We start from the raw sequence: 12218 nt of genomic DNA on the forward strand, positions 1-12218 counted from the left end.
AGTTATAGGTATCATTTAGATGTAGTAACCTGTAACGTGCCTTAATGAAAATGCAGGAGGCACTTGAAATCAGATTACAATTTGATGTCATAATATGTACATGGCTACCCAAACTCAAAGGACCAGGACCATCATTGAGACCCAATCAGAATCGCGCAGCCACTCCAATGGCACCAGCAAACTGCCAATATGGGGCTCTCGCTAGATTTAACAGTTGGCATGCATGATATTGCTGTCCTAAAAAATAAACGGTTAAAAGGATTGTAAACGAATAAAGAACTGCCGAATATAAATATTATGTTTAAATAATATTCACTTACATTTTCTGTTCATGTAACTCAGCACAGTATCTTGATTCAATCCCAATTAACATTCCAATCTAGAGATTGTCATCAGAGAATCAATAAATATCAACTTGTATAACAGTAAATTGCAAACGCAAAACTGTTTACTATAAGCCACCAGGCTATTATAATAATGTTTGCACCTAAGCCATACCCTATAGGTATAAGGACTTCCTATTATTATTCAACCATTGATTCATAGTGTGGACAGTCACAGATTAGCGATTTGATATAAACTAATTAGATAAATATTAACTTAACTTCTGAATTGTGTATGTATCTATGTCATGTACATGCGATGACCCAAACCTAGGGTTAAAAATATTAAAATATATTATTATTGAGAAGACTTCAAATGAATTGCATACTAATTGAATGGGCTAGTGGTTTCTTTATTATGTATTTTATTCCAACAAAAACAGGTAAGGGAGTGGTAGATAATTTAAAGAATAGTCACTAGCCATGCAAAACTATTTTAATTTTGTTAAATGAAAGTGGAATCGAGCAGTAGATGTTAATTGATGTCGCCAACTCAATCGAGTCTACTCGTCGTAGATGTACATATTAAGTACCTTCAACCTTCATACTCATAGTAATAATTACAAAGGCGGTAGAAGACCATGGTGGATACATTTCTGAATAAGATCAGAATTTCTCAAGTATTGTGTTATTTTAATAAATGTAATGACAGAAGTAATTCAGATATAATATCATCTATTTTGTATAATATCATCTTTAGAAACAATAAAAAGGACTTTATTATTAATTATTTTAGTATGCAAAAGCTCAGACCATTAAACCTTTAAAAGGAAGAGATTAATCATAAGCCAAATAATTATTGATAATAATTGATCGGGACACCTCAGCTTGTTAGCTTGTTTATCAGATTTAATCGGATTGAAATGCAGACTGGAGCTACACTATGATCCCAAGAATCATAATCACAATTAGAATCAGATGTCATATAAGGAAGTTCGATATCTTTCTTGATTCATTTTAATATTGCCGTGAAATATCGTAGTGTTAAGGCTGCACTCGACGCCAATGACCTCGCGCGTGTGGGCGGAGCTTTATACCCCTCACCGCACCACCCACTGCAAAAGATCGAGCGCGCAGAGCTATGCGTTCGAAATAGAATATCGCTTGCTCGCGCGTGCAATGCAGCACAGGTCCGTCTAGCAATACGACTTGCCTCGCACTGCCTCCGCAGAGGGGGGTAATGGTAGGAATCTAGGCGGAATTTAGGCTTATTGTTTTTAGAAATTGAGGCATAGTTTTATGAAATTGCAAAAAGCAAGAAAACCAAATCATTTTATAGTGTCTTGTGAGAATGATTGTAAAGTTCCATATTTTTGCAGAAGTAATACCGATCTAACTGAAAGAAATATAGTTGTGTAAATTAAAATAGATTTCCAGAAAAATATATCGTTGGTCATATCTTGTAGATTGTTATATGTTTTTTGCTGCTCAGAAAGTATCAATGTTTAATATAAAATATGGTTCTGAATAACTTAGTTTTACGGTATTTTGCGGGAAAAGGTGCCTTGAATATCACATCACTTGTTTTGGATTTGACGGTTCGAAGTGGGAGCCTGATTTGACAAGTCTGTTGAATGTCCAATTAGCATAAAAAAAGGAGTGTGGTCGAGTTGTAAATAGATTCTATTTTACATTCTGATTTGTGATTATATAAAAATAGCGTGATTCTCCCTTGGCTGGGGAGGGCTGCCGGACATGAAGTGGGTGCACCCAGAGATGGACATGTCAACAGTGGCCTTAATGGATAAGCGAATAGATTTAAAGCGAATACTTAACATAGTAGATTACTGCGAGTAATATTCAGTAAAGAGAAGTAGTGGGAATTTAGGTTACATACACCCGTTCGGATAAGATGGCCGCATTTGTCTGTGTGGTAACTATCATTGCATATAAAAAACGTATGTTCTTTTCGTTCTCGCGGTCGTCGCAGTGTTCAAAACAGTTACAGTTGTTTACGTCTGCTGTAGTAATAGTTGTGACACTTGAAGTGGTGAAATAGGTTATTATGTTAATAACGATGTCAAAAGAGCAAAGTGACAAAGTGACAGAGCGAATCACATATGGTAGTTACAGATGGGATAAACCTATCGCGAACGGAGCTCTCACTGTTTAATAATACCGATATTTGATATCAGATCGCATTGCCACTCTCTGACACATGGGCCGCATGACGCGGTCTCTTCTCGTGACCTAAATTGCAACTAGATACTGCTCGGAGCAATCGAGAACCGTACGCGCTGGAGTGTAAGAAATAACATTGGTCATGGGTTGACGGAGAGACCAGTAATGGACCAAATATGACAGGTCGCAGCCGTGATCCCACTCAGCTTAGCTCAGACATCGATGGACGCTCACACCAGTTTCAGAATCCTGCTTTCAATCAGTTTAGCACGGAAATTGATCAGTATTCAGATCAGTCTTAGGATCCTGTTATTATTTGGCTCAGCACAAACATTGATGAATGCTCAGACCAGACTCAGAATCCTGTTCTTTATCAGCTCAAGACAGATCACTCACAATCACAACTCAACTCAGACCAGATGCACGATTGGATCGATCTCAGAAACGCAGTGTCTCAGCACATTTCTGTAACGTCATCAGAAATTGCACAAAGTCTCAGGCCGTGCCGATTCACGACGCAAAGGGTGAACCATGCGGTTCGAGAAAACACATTGTTATTCACAAGTGTTCTTATTATCTAGTTGTTGATTTATTTATATGTTTGCCTATAGACATCTAATTTCAATTAAGAGTAGCATTTTCTTTCTGGGCGGGAGTGTCGCCAACGTATTGCGAACCCGCTAATATTTGCCAACGTCATGGAGTAGATGGCGCTAGTAGTCAAGTTTAACTTAAGTAACCGCTTCGAGGTTATTGGGATTTTTTGAGGGAAGGTGAGAGGGTAGATGAGAACGACAGTAGGAAAAAGGAGGTTGTGTGCGAACAGATCGACGCGGCAGTGATATTTGCTTTTAGATCAAGTCAAGAACGTTCTTATGGTGTTATTAGAATAATGATGTGTCTCTAGTATATTGTGACCAACGTTATCAGTACTCAGAGTGAACAGTGATCCAGTGAGGCTAATATGAACTTAAGGTAAACTTTGTGTGAGGAAAGGGGTCGCTATAAGGGGAGGTTTGGAGGCGACTATTAAGCTCAAGAAACCAGGTGGATAATCATGTGATACTCATGTTATATGTAGGTAATAAAGTCGGACACCAGCACAACTCATATCGTCATCTCACTAACATCCAGGCCTCGTATAGGTATGTAGTACATTTACATATCGCTTTCCAGTATCCGTAAAACCATTAGCTCATTCGATAGGTTAATAAGTATGGTGAGCTTGACGACAGATTGCTTGCACTTTCTCTGGCAATGGCCGTATGCCCTCTGTAGACACCTCGAAACCTAGAAAATCCAGTTTCGACTTACCAAAACAGCATTTTGACACGTTGATGGTGATTCCAAACTGGTTCAACCTCTCGAACACAGCTTTAAGGTGTCCCTCATGTTCTTGCTCCGAGTCGCTAGCTATGAGAATATCGTCAATGTACACAAAAATAAAATCAAAATTTGGGAAAACTGTGGTGTCCATGAATCTCTGAAATGTCTGCGCTGCATTTTTCAAACCAAATGACATTTTTGGGAACTCCCACAAACCGAAAGGCGTAATTATGGCTGTCTTCTCTATTCTTCATCCACCACCGGAATGAAGTGGTATGCCCTGTTGATATCTATTGTCGAAAAAATCTTTTTTCCTGTCAAAATGTACGTAAAATCTTGTATGCGCGGGATTGGATATCTGTCGGACTTTGTGGCCTGATTTAACCGTCTATAATCTCCACATGGGCGAAGTTCGCCGTTCTTTTTTGGAACGACATGCAACGGACTTGCCCAAGGACTTTTTGAAGTCCTGCAGATACCCAACTCCTGCATAATTCTAAATTCTTCCTTTACCTTTTTGTAGCGATCCGGAGGCAGTGGTCTCGCTCTAGCGAAAATTGGAGGTCCTCTGGTCTCGATATGATGTTTGATGCTATGGCTAGGTGGTTCTCTGAAATTTACGGGTTTGGTAATGTCCGGGTAATTACGTAGCAAGTCATGGAAAGGGTGGTTTCTATCTAAAACTCTAATTGACGGATTACTACAATGCTCAATGGATCCGATTACACTTAAGTAGGTTAAACTGTCTAATAACCTCTTGGATCTCAAATCTACAATAAGACCATAATTAATTAAAAAATCTGCACCCAATATAGGTTGTCGGACATTAGCAATGATAAATGACCATTTATATGCTCTTCGCAAACCTAAATTTAAATCTAGAGTCTTTATACCATACGTTTTAATTTCTGAACCATTAGCGGCATATAATCTACACACACTTTCACCAATAAAGTACTTGTTTTTGACCGGTAGGTATTACACTGACCTCGGCACCCGTGTCGATTAGAAAACGAAAACCACTGTTAGAGTCTGTCACTGACAAGCGGTGCGACGGTGGAGTTGTACAAGTTTCCGCTACCTCTTGTACTCCTTTTAGTTTCCCGACGGCTCTGTTCTCCAAGCGCAAGGTGGTACGCATCGTTGCGCCTTCTCTCTATACCTGTAGTGGTAAGAACATAGCCAGTCAGGGCTTTCAGGCGTTCTTCTGGTGGTGCTCCTTCCGCGCGATGCTGAACGGCGACGCATGTTCCCTCGTGATGCGGATCTTCCTCGCGTTTGACAACGGCACCGATCCGACCGCTTTGATTGCCCCTCCAGACTGCACATCCTAGCGTCGAGTTTCTCCAAAGCAGCTAACACCGCTGTCATGTCCGGGATGGGCGTTGCTCCTCCTCGCGAGGACGATGTTTTTACCTCGGCCACGTGGGAAGTCGGCCTCACCGCCTCTAGCACCTTGTCTGCGATGGCGGCCAGACTGTCCAAATTCTGCGTGTCGGCGACTGCAACTGCTGCTCTAGCCGCTTGAGGTAGGTGATTCTGCCACAGAATACACAGCGTCTGGTCAGGGACGTTGCCTCTCGCTAGATCCCTCATCTTCCTCAACAGGTGTGATGGTTTTTGGTCGCCCAGCTCCATATCGCTGAGGAGCTTCTGCAGCTGAGCTTTTGCACAGTCCTCATAAATCTCCAAGAGCTTTTCCTTAAGGGCAACGTACTTCCCTGTTGCTGGCGGCTGAAGCAGAAGGTCTGTGATCTGCCCTATCGCACTCTTCGTCAGCTTCCCCAGCACTAGGTCATACCTCGCCTGGTCCTTGAGGTGCTGTGGATTTAGGATGGCCTCCACCTGCAGGAACCAATGCCTGGGCTGGTCCGCCCAGAACTCTGGCAACCTTGATGCCACCGTGACAGCTGCCAGGTCCAACTGCCTGTTGGTCCGTTCCTCTCTCGCTGCAGACGACGCGTCCGCCGGCGGGGGGCGCTGGCCGCGCTCCCTGACGCCGGGCGCCTCGCCTTCACCGTCTGACATATTAGAATGTCTTTGTGTACTTGCCCCGGTTCACTCCCGCAAAATGAGTTGCCCCCGATAAACAGAAAACAACTTTCCGCACTAAATCGTTTATAGTCACTATCGCGTTTTTGTCGGGGTCACCACTTGTAGGTTTCTATCTACTGTCTATTTATCTGACTCCAAGGGTTTAACTAATTGGTGAGAAGGGAAAGTCACTTAGCACGGAAAATATAAAAGTTTATTACTTCACTGTTACACTACAAAGATCAAGGTTAAAACTTAATTGCTTCTACGAACACTATACCTATGTATAGTTGGGAGAGAACCGGGCTAGTCGAAAGGCGGGGGACAACTGCCGGGGCCCGCGCCTCGCGGCTTGCACGTGGAATGCCAAGTCAGCATTCCTGCAACTGTGTACACATGTGTCCCTACAAGGTTTTGTGTAAATTGTTTTAAATATAACGATGTTTTCGGAAAAAATCACGCTGGCTAGGAGCTTTAATCGAAAACGCTGCCTAATCCGTTTGAGCTATAACAACACAATGTATGGTGGGGTTGTTTCTCATTCATAGGTCTACAAAAAAGTCCGCGATGTTAAATGTCTATCTTTTAAGGATAACTTACTATATCCATTCTTAACTTCTAGAAAAAGATCACGTAATATGTGGCATTTGCAAAGCTACCTATTTACATGGATACATTATTAACAATTATCAAAATAAATACGTTAGTTATATTAAGCATTTCATACAGATTACAATGGTCCCTTACACCATACAATTTAAATGAATATTTCAGGAGTAATCGTAAATCAAAGTTTCATTTCGAGCCATATAATTGTACGAAATGTTAAAGACGCTATCCGCAGTTAGTTCAAATTTTTACCACCTTACGAGCTGGGATCGCTTTACTTACCCCCACCATGCACTTCGCACGGTCCCAATATACAATACATTCATAATTTAAATAAATAAATATACCAATAATAAAAGAAATTAATATTAGATACCTACATATCTAAATATATGTGCATACATAAATTATATAAGTATATGCACAATATATACCTACACAGCGGCACATTAAGGAAGAGACAAGTAATGATTTTTAGTAGGGTTTCAAAGGTTTGTAGAGTTTATTGCACAAATTTAAATTGACTTAGGTGACAACCTGTCTGGCCTATTGGGTAGTGACCCTACCTATGAAGCCGATGGTCCCGGGTTCAAATCCTGGTAAGGGCATTTATTCGTGTGATGAGCATGGATATTCGTTCCGAAGTCATGGATGTCTTCTATGTATTTAAGTATTTATACATATGTATATCGTTGCTAAGTACCCACAACACAAGCCTTATTGAGCTTTCCGTGGGACTTAGTCAATTTGTGTAATACTGTCCCATAATAAGTAGTTTATTTATTTATTTATTGCGATGGATAGATAACATCCACCATAATCTTCTACGTCATTTCTTTTTAATTACTGTATTATTGTGCAGATTAAAAACGGTTGGTACGTGGCGTATAAATAAATTGCTGCAGCGGCTAATGCTTCCACGTCCATCTTGTAAAACGAATAGATCGCAACTGAATGTCGCCATCGTGTAGTGGCGTGTCAGCCATCGCATGGCCATCTCACTGGGTCAGCGCTGGGCCATCGTGAAGAGGAGCCATAACACGCAACAGATACAAGTGCGAAAAATAGGAAATTGCAACAAGTGGGGATAAATTAAAACATGACCGATGGGAGTGTTTTAAATCGACACGAGTTGCGAATTATCTATTCGCACATATATCGTACGTTTTACAGTACATAAATTTTCGACATAGTTACGTAATGTGCTAATTATAGCACTAGTGCGATAAAGTAGCGCCATATGTACTGTAAACTATATTAGAATGCATTAAGGTTCTTTTTATACTGTAAACGTTGTTGTCTATGGACTACTGGTTGTCAAAGGGTTAAGGAATTTGTAATTGAATAAAAAAAAAAACAGTTTAAACACGTATTCTTTTATTAAATTAAAACTTTAACAGATACATACTCTTAGATTCAATATTTCTAATAAGTATACAGTCACCACATCAAAAAAATACTTTCACTTTCCTACAACTTTGCCCGGATCATTCAGTATGGGCAAAGTTGTAAATTAAAGTATCTAATGACAGTTTATGTGGATACGAAACTAAACACTTGCATTTAATCAATGTACAATTAACGTAATTTTAACATGGAAAGTAAGAAATGTACAATATATGTTTATAGATCGTGTCATTCATGAAGACGCGTGCCTTGATTCGTATTGTCATATTATTAAAGGTCAGATTTGACAAATCTGCGCGTCATCGTGAACGACACGAACTACATCATTGTCAATTTGAATTTCCTTAAACGCACCTTTTGATTACATTGATATTAAAGCAATACGATACGTTATTTTGTCTAATAGGCAGAAACTAATACAAAAGTATGTTACAAAAAAAAGTATGTTAGTTTTTGAGAATGAAAGCAAACAGAGCAAAATACAAGAATTATAAGAGACATTTTTGTCCAGTACAAAAATAACCGCTTAAGATAAATGCCCGAATAAAAATAATAACATTATTATCTATTTGACATGTTTACTCCAAGGAGGAGTCCTATCACCACTACTATGGAACCTGGTGGTGAATGACCTGATCACCACACTAAACAACAATCACTATTACACAATCGGCTATGCTGACGATATAGTGATACTGACGAGCGGCAATCATTCAGGTACGGTATGCGATGTTACCCGCTCTGCACTAGCCATCGTGGAGCGCTGGTGTATTAACAACGAACTCTCAGTCAATCCCAACAAAACTGAGCTGGTTATGTTCACCAACAAACGCAACTTGGGAAACTTCTGCCTTCCCAAACTGTTCAACACTGAACTCCAACTATCTGCAGAGGTAAAGTATTTAGGGTTAATACTTGACAGCAAATTGAATTGGAGTAATCACTTAAACGGCAAAATTGACAAAGCCACAGTCGTATTCTGGCAATGTCGTAGAATGGTGGGTAGAACCTGGGGGCTAACCCCCAAGATCACTCTATGGCTTTACCAGGCAGTCATACGACCAATAATAAGCTACGGTGCAATAGTTTGGTGGCCACGCACCAAACTATCCACAGTTGAAGCTAAACTACAACGACTCCAGAGGTTGGCCTGTTTGGCGACTACGGGCTGCATGAGGACAACACCAACCGCGGCCCTGGAAGCTTTACTGGGCCTGCCGCCGCTGCACCTCTTTATACAACAGGAAGCGCTAGCTTCGGCGGTACGTCTCAAAAAATCGAATCTCTGGAGACCACCCAGGGTACCACACACCGAGATCCTCTACGAGGCGATAGGTAAGGAACCGCTAATAGAAGCGGTGACTGACAGGATACCCAGGCAATACATCTTCGACAAGAAATACAAGATACAGTTACACGAAGAACCTCGTGAAGGACTTAACCCGAGAGAGCTGAGAATCTTCACGGATGGATCAAAGACAAGGTCAGGCACTGGCGCGGGAGTATTCTCAGAGGACCTAAACATACATATCTCAACACCACTAGGCGCCCACAACACAGTCTTCCAGGCGGAATGTATGGGCATCATAATGGCAGCACACGCAATCGTCTCAAGGAAAGTAGAGGACTACCCCATCCGCATACTCTCTGACAGTCGGTCAGTACTGCAAGCTCTGCAAAGTTATACTTTGACCTCAGGGCTAATCTACGAATGCCACAAGGCTCTGTCAGAGGTAAGCACCACCACCAGCGTAACTCTGCAGTGGATTAAGGGACACAGCAACTCGCGAGGGAACGATGCAGCCGACATATTGGCGAGAGGTGGCTCGGAACTGAGGGTGGCAGGACCGGAGCCAATCATACCTCTGCCTTATGCCTGGCTCCGGAACATGCTGAGACGCAACACCAAGGTAAAACACCAACAGTACTGGTCTAACCTAGGCACGTGCAGGCAGGCGAAGGAGGCCCTCCCGACAATCGACCCCGGTTTGCGGTTTGGTTTCAGCTCCGGCTTTTGACTGGGGCCATAACCGGCCACGCCCCACTAAACAAACACCTATTAACCCTACGTGTTACAGATAGCCCCCTCTGCAGAGCGTGCATGGAGGAGGAGGAGACAGCCGCCCACGTCATTCTTGAATGCCCAGGGGTGGCAGAATACCGGGCACAATACCTCGGTTCCCCGGGGTCTCTCCCAGAAGTCGTCGGCAACATCAAGGGTCTGCTAGGCTTCCTGGTAGAGTTGGGTTGGCAGGAGTAGTGCCGTCAACCCACCATCACGCAAAATAGGCGCGAATTGCGACGTCGAGTTGCGGAAACCCAGCCCGCGAATACGAATACGAATACGAATACGACATGTTTACTGTATAGATACTAGGAATTACATTAAAGGCCTACCTCAAACTAGACTAAATTGTCTCATTATGATCTAAATAACACACCACTCAGTGCATCTTGCTCGTACTTACAGTCAGACCAAGACAAGTCTGCAACGATTGATAGCACACGCAGTGAAGTGTTATTTAGACGTCATATATTAATAGAAGTTTGATGTTTCAAATTACAGTTGCACTGCGTGTGGTATCAAAATCGTTGCAGGCTTGTCTTGGTCTGACTCTAGACTGCTTTTCCTCTGAGACAGAGATTAGAGATGTGCGGGAATGAACCAATGGCATTGGTTCTCCTTCCCTACGCTGGAAATAAATTAAAAGTGGAAAAATTCACTGTCTTGGGTGGGACCTGAACCCACGACCACTGGATCGCTAGCCCAGTGCCCTGCCATCTGAGCTACCAAGACCGTACCCAATACAGCGAATATTTCCACCATATATGAGCCGTGGGGAGGCCCTAGCGACATCTACCGTAAAAGTTTTACACTTCTTAAACGGCTACCGGAGTTCCTAGTCATATTGGACATTCACCAGTATTTGTTTCTAAGCTTAATAGCTAGCTAAGCTTAATTAAGTCCCGTTTTACTAAATAACAATCAGTGTTTACAACCAATGCTATTGGTAGATTCCCACAAATCTCCTATCTCAGTGGACAGGCTGTTTTATACTGGGGCGAACAAGAATCAATTCATATAGTTTGAATAGGTTTCCTAGGATGCGTCAGATATACTAGACGTCTTGCGTCGGGCGAGTTAGTAATTATATCTATATAATACACTTACAGTATTTTGTTTGGTCTTGCCCTCATTATAGCCATTTTCGAGAACGTAAACTTGATAAAATAAATGGGTTTTATAATGTGACTGCGGCCGGCAAAACGTCCCACTTTGTCGCTTGCCATAAGGACGAGATTTGCTTGTTATACGAATAACCTGACAAGGTGTCCTTATGGCAAGCGACAAAGTGGGACGTTTTGCTGGTCGCGGTCACATATTAAAAAGTGTCGAGGACCACGGAACGGAATGAACGCTCGACGCTGTCCAGATAGTCATGTTATAAGTTATGTCTCAACCTTTTGAACGCCAGACGGCAAAGGAATGTGCCCTGCCCCGGACGCCAGGCGATCGCAATTGTTTATGCGAAATTGAACTTAACGGAGTCCCGCGTAAGTTCCTATGCCGTCGTTGGCGTCCTTGGCAAGAATTTCCGATGACGGCCACAGCCGACTGTGGTTTTCAAAAGGTTGTAAGTTCTTTACATGATAACAATTTAACATATTAGGTACAAGTTTAGAAATAAGACATTGTAATGCCCTCACAGGGTAGCATGTACTAATAATATAGTACTAATAATGTAGTAGTAGCATGTACAAATTATATTTAACACCATGTATCTTGATGCATTACTGTCATTTAATTTTATAGTAATGCTATTGTCAAAACTTTATGGCGATTTCATAAAAGCGTTACTGGCCCGAATTAGCTATGAATCGTTTGTCTGTATCTGTCATTTTGACTTCCATATTTGTAAGAAAGGGATAAAAAATAATTTATCTAAATCAGGGCCCGTAAAGTTTCATGAATAAGGCAGTTAGGGTCTGCCTAAGGATCAAGTATTCTACCTGTCGTATGCGTCTCACTTTCACAGTAAGCAAAATGTGAGACGCAAATACACATTGGACCAAGAAATTGGACAGGTGGAATACCACCATAAGCTAATTTTGTAGCAACTTGAACAGAACTAAGTGAGGGAGAGTCATTATGAACGTCATATTTTCATTAAAAAATACATATTGCTGACATTTCCACACTTAGTCATTGCATGCCGTGCAGACTTAATTTGCTCCGACGCGACCTTATCGCATTTCTGGTAATAAAACTCGCTGGAAAAACTATACAATACAATACAATAGACTATAATGAGTAAGCAAGAAGACGCTGTAATTATT

The 12218-nt window shown here is 41.6% G+C and overlaps 1 non-coding gene across 1 annotated transcript; it reads right to left on the reverse strand.

The window, feature by feature from the left end:
• Positions 1-10604: 10604 nt before the first annotated feature.
• Trnaa-agc (transfer RNA alanine (anticodon AGC)) lies at positions 10605-10677 on the reverse strand. Its single transcript has one exon. It is a non-coding gene; the product is annotated as a tRNA-Ala (tRNA).
• Between the last annotated feature and the right edge of the window lie 1541 nt (positions 10678-12218).

This window comes from Cydia pomonella, unplaced genomic scaffold (assembly GCF_033807575.1).
Source record: "Cydia pomonella isolate Wapato2018A unplaced genomic scaffold, ilCydPomo1 PGA_scaffold_72, whole genome shotgun sequence".
NCBI classification, from domain to species: domain Eukaryota; kingdom Metazoa; phylum Arthropoda; class Insecta; order Lepidoptera; family Tortricidae; genus Cydia; species Cydia pomonella.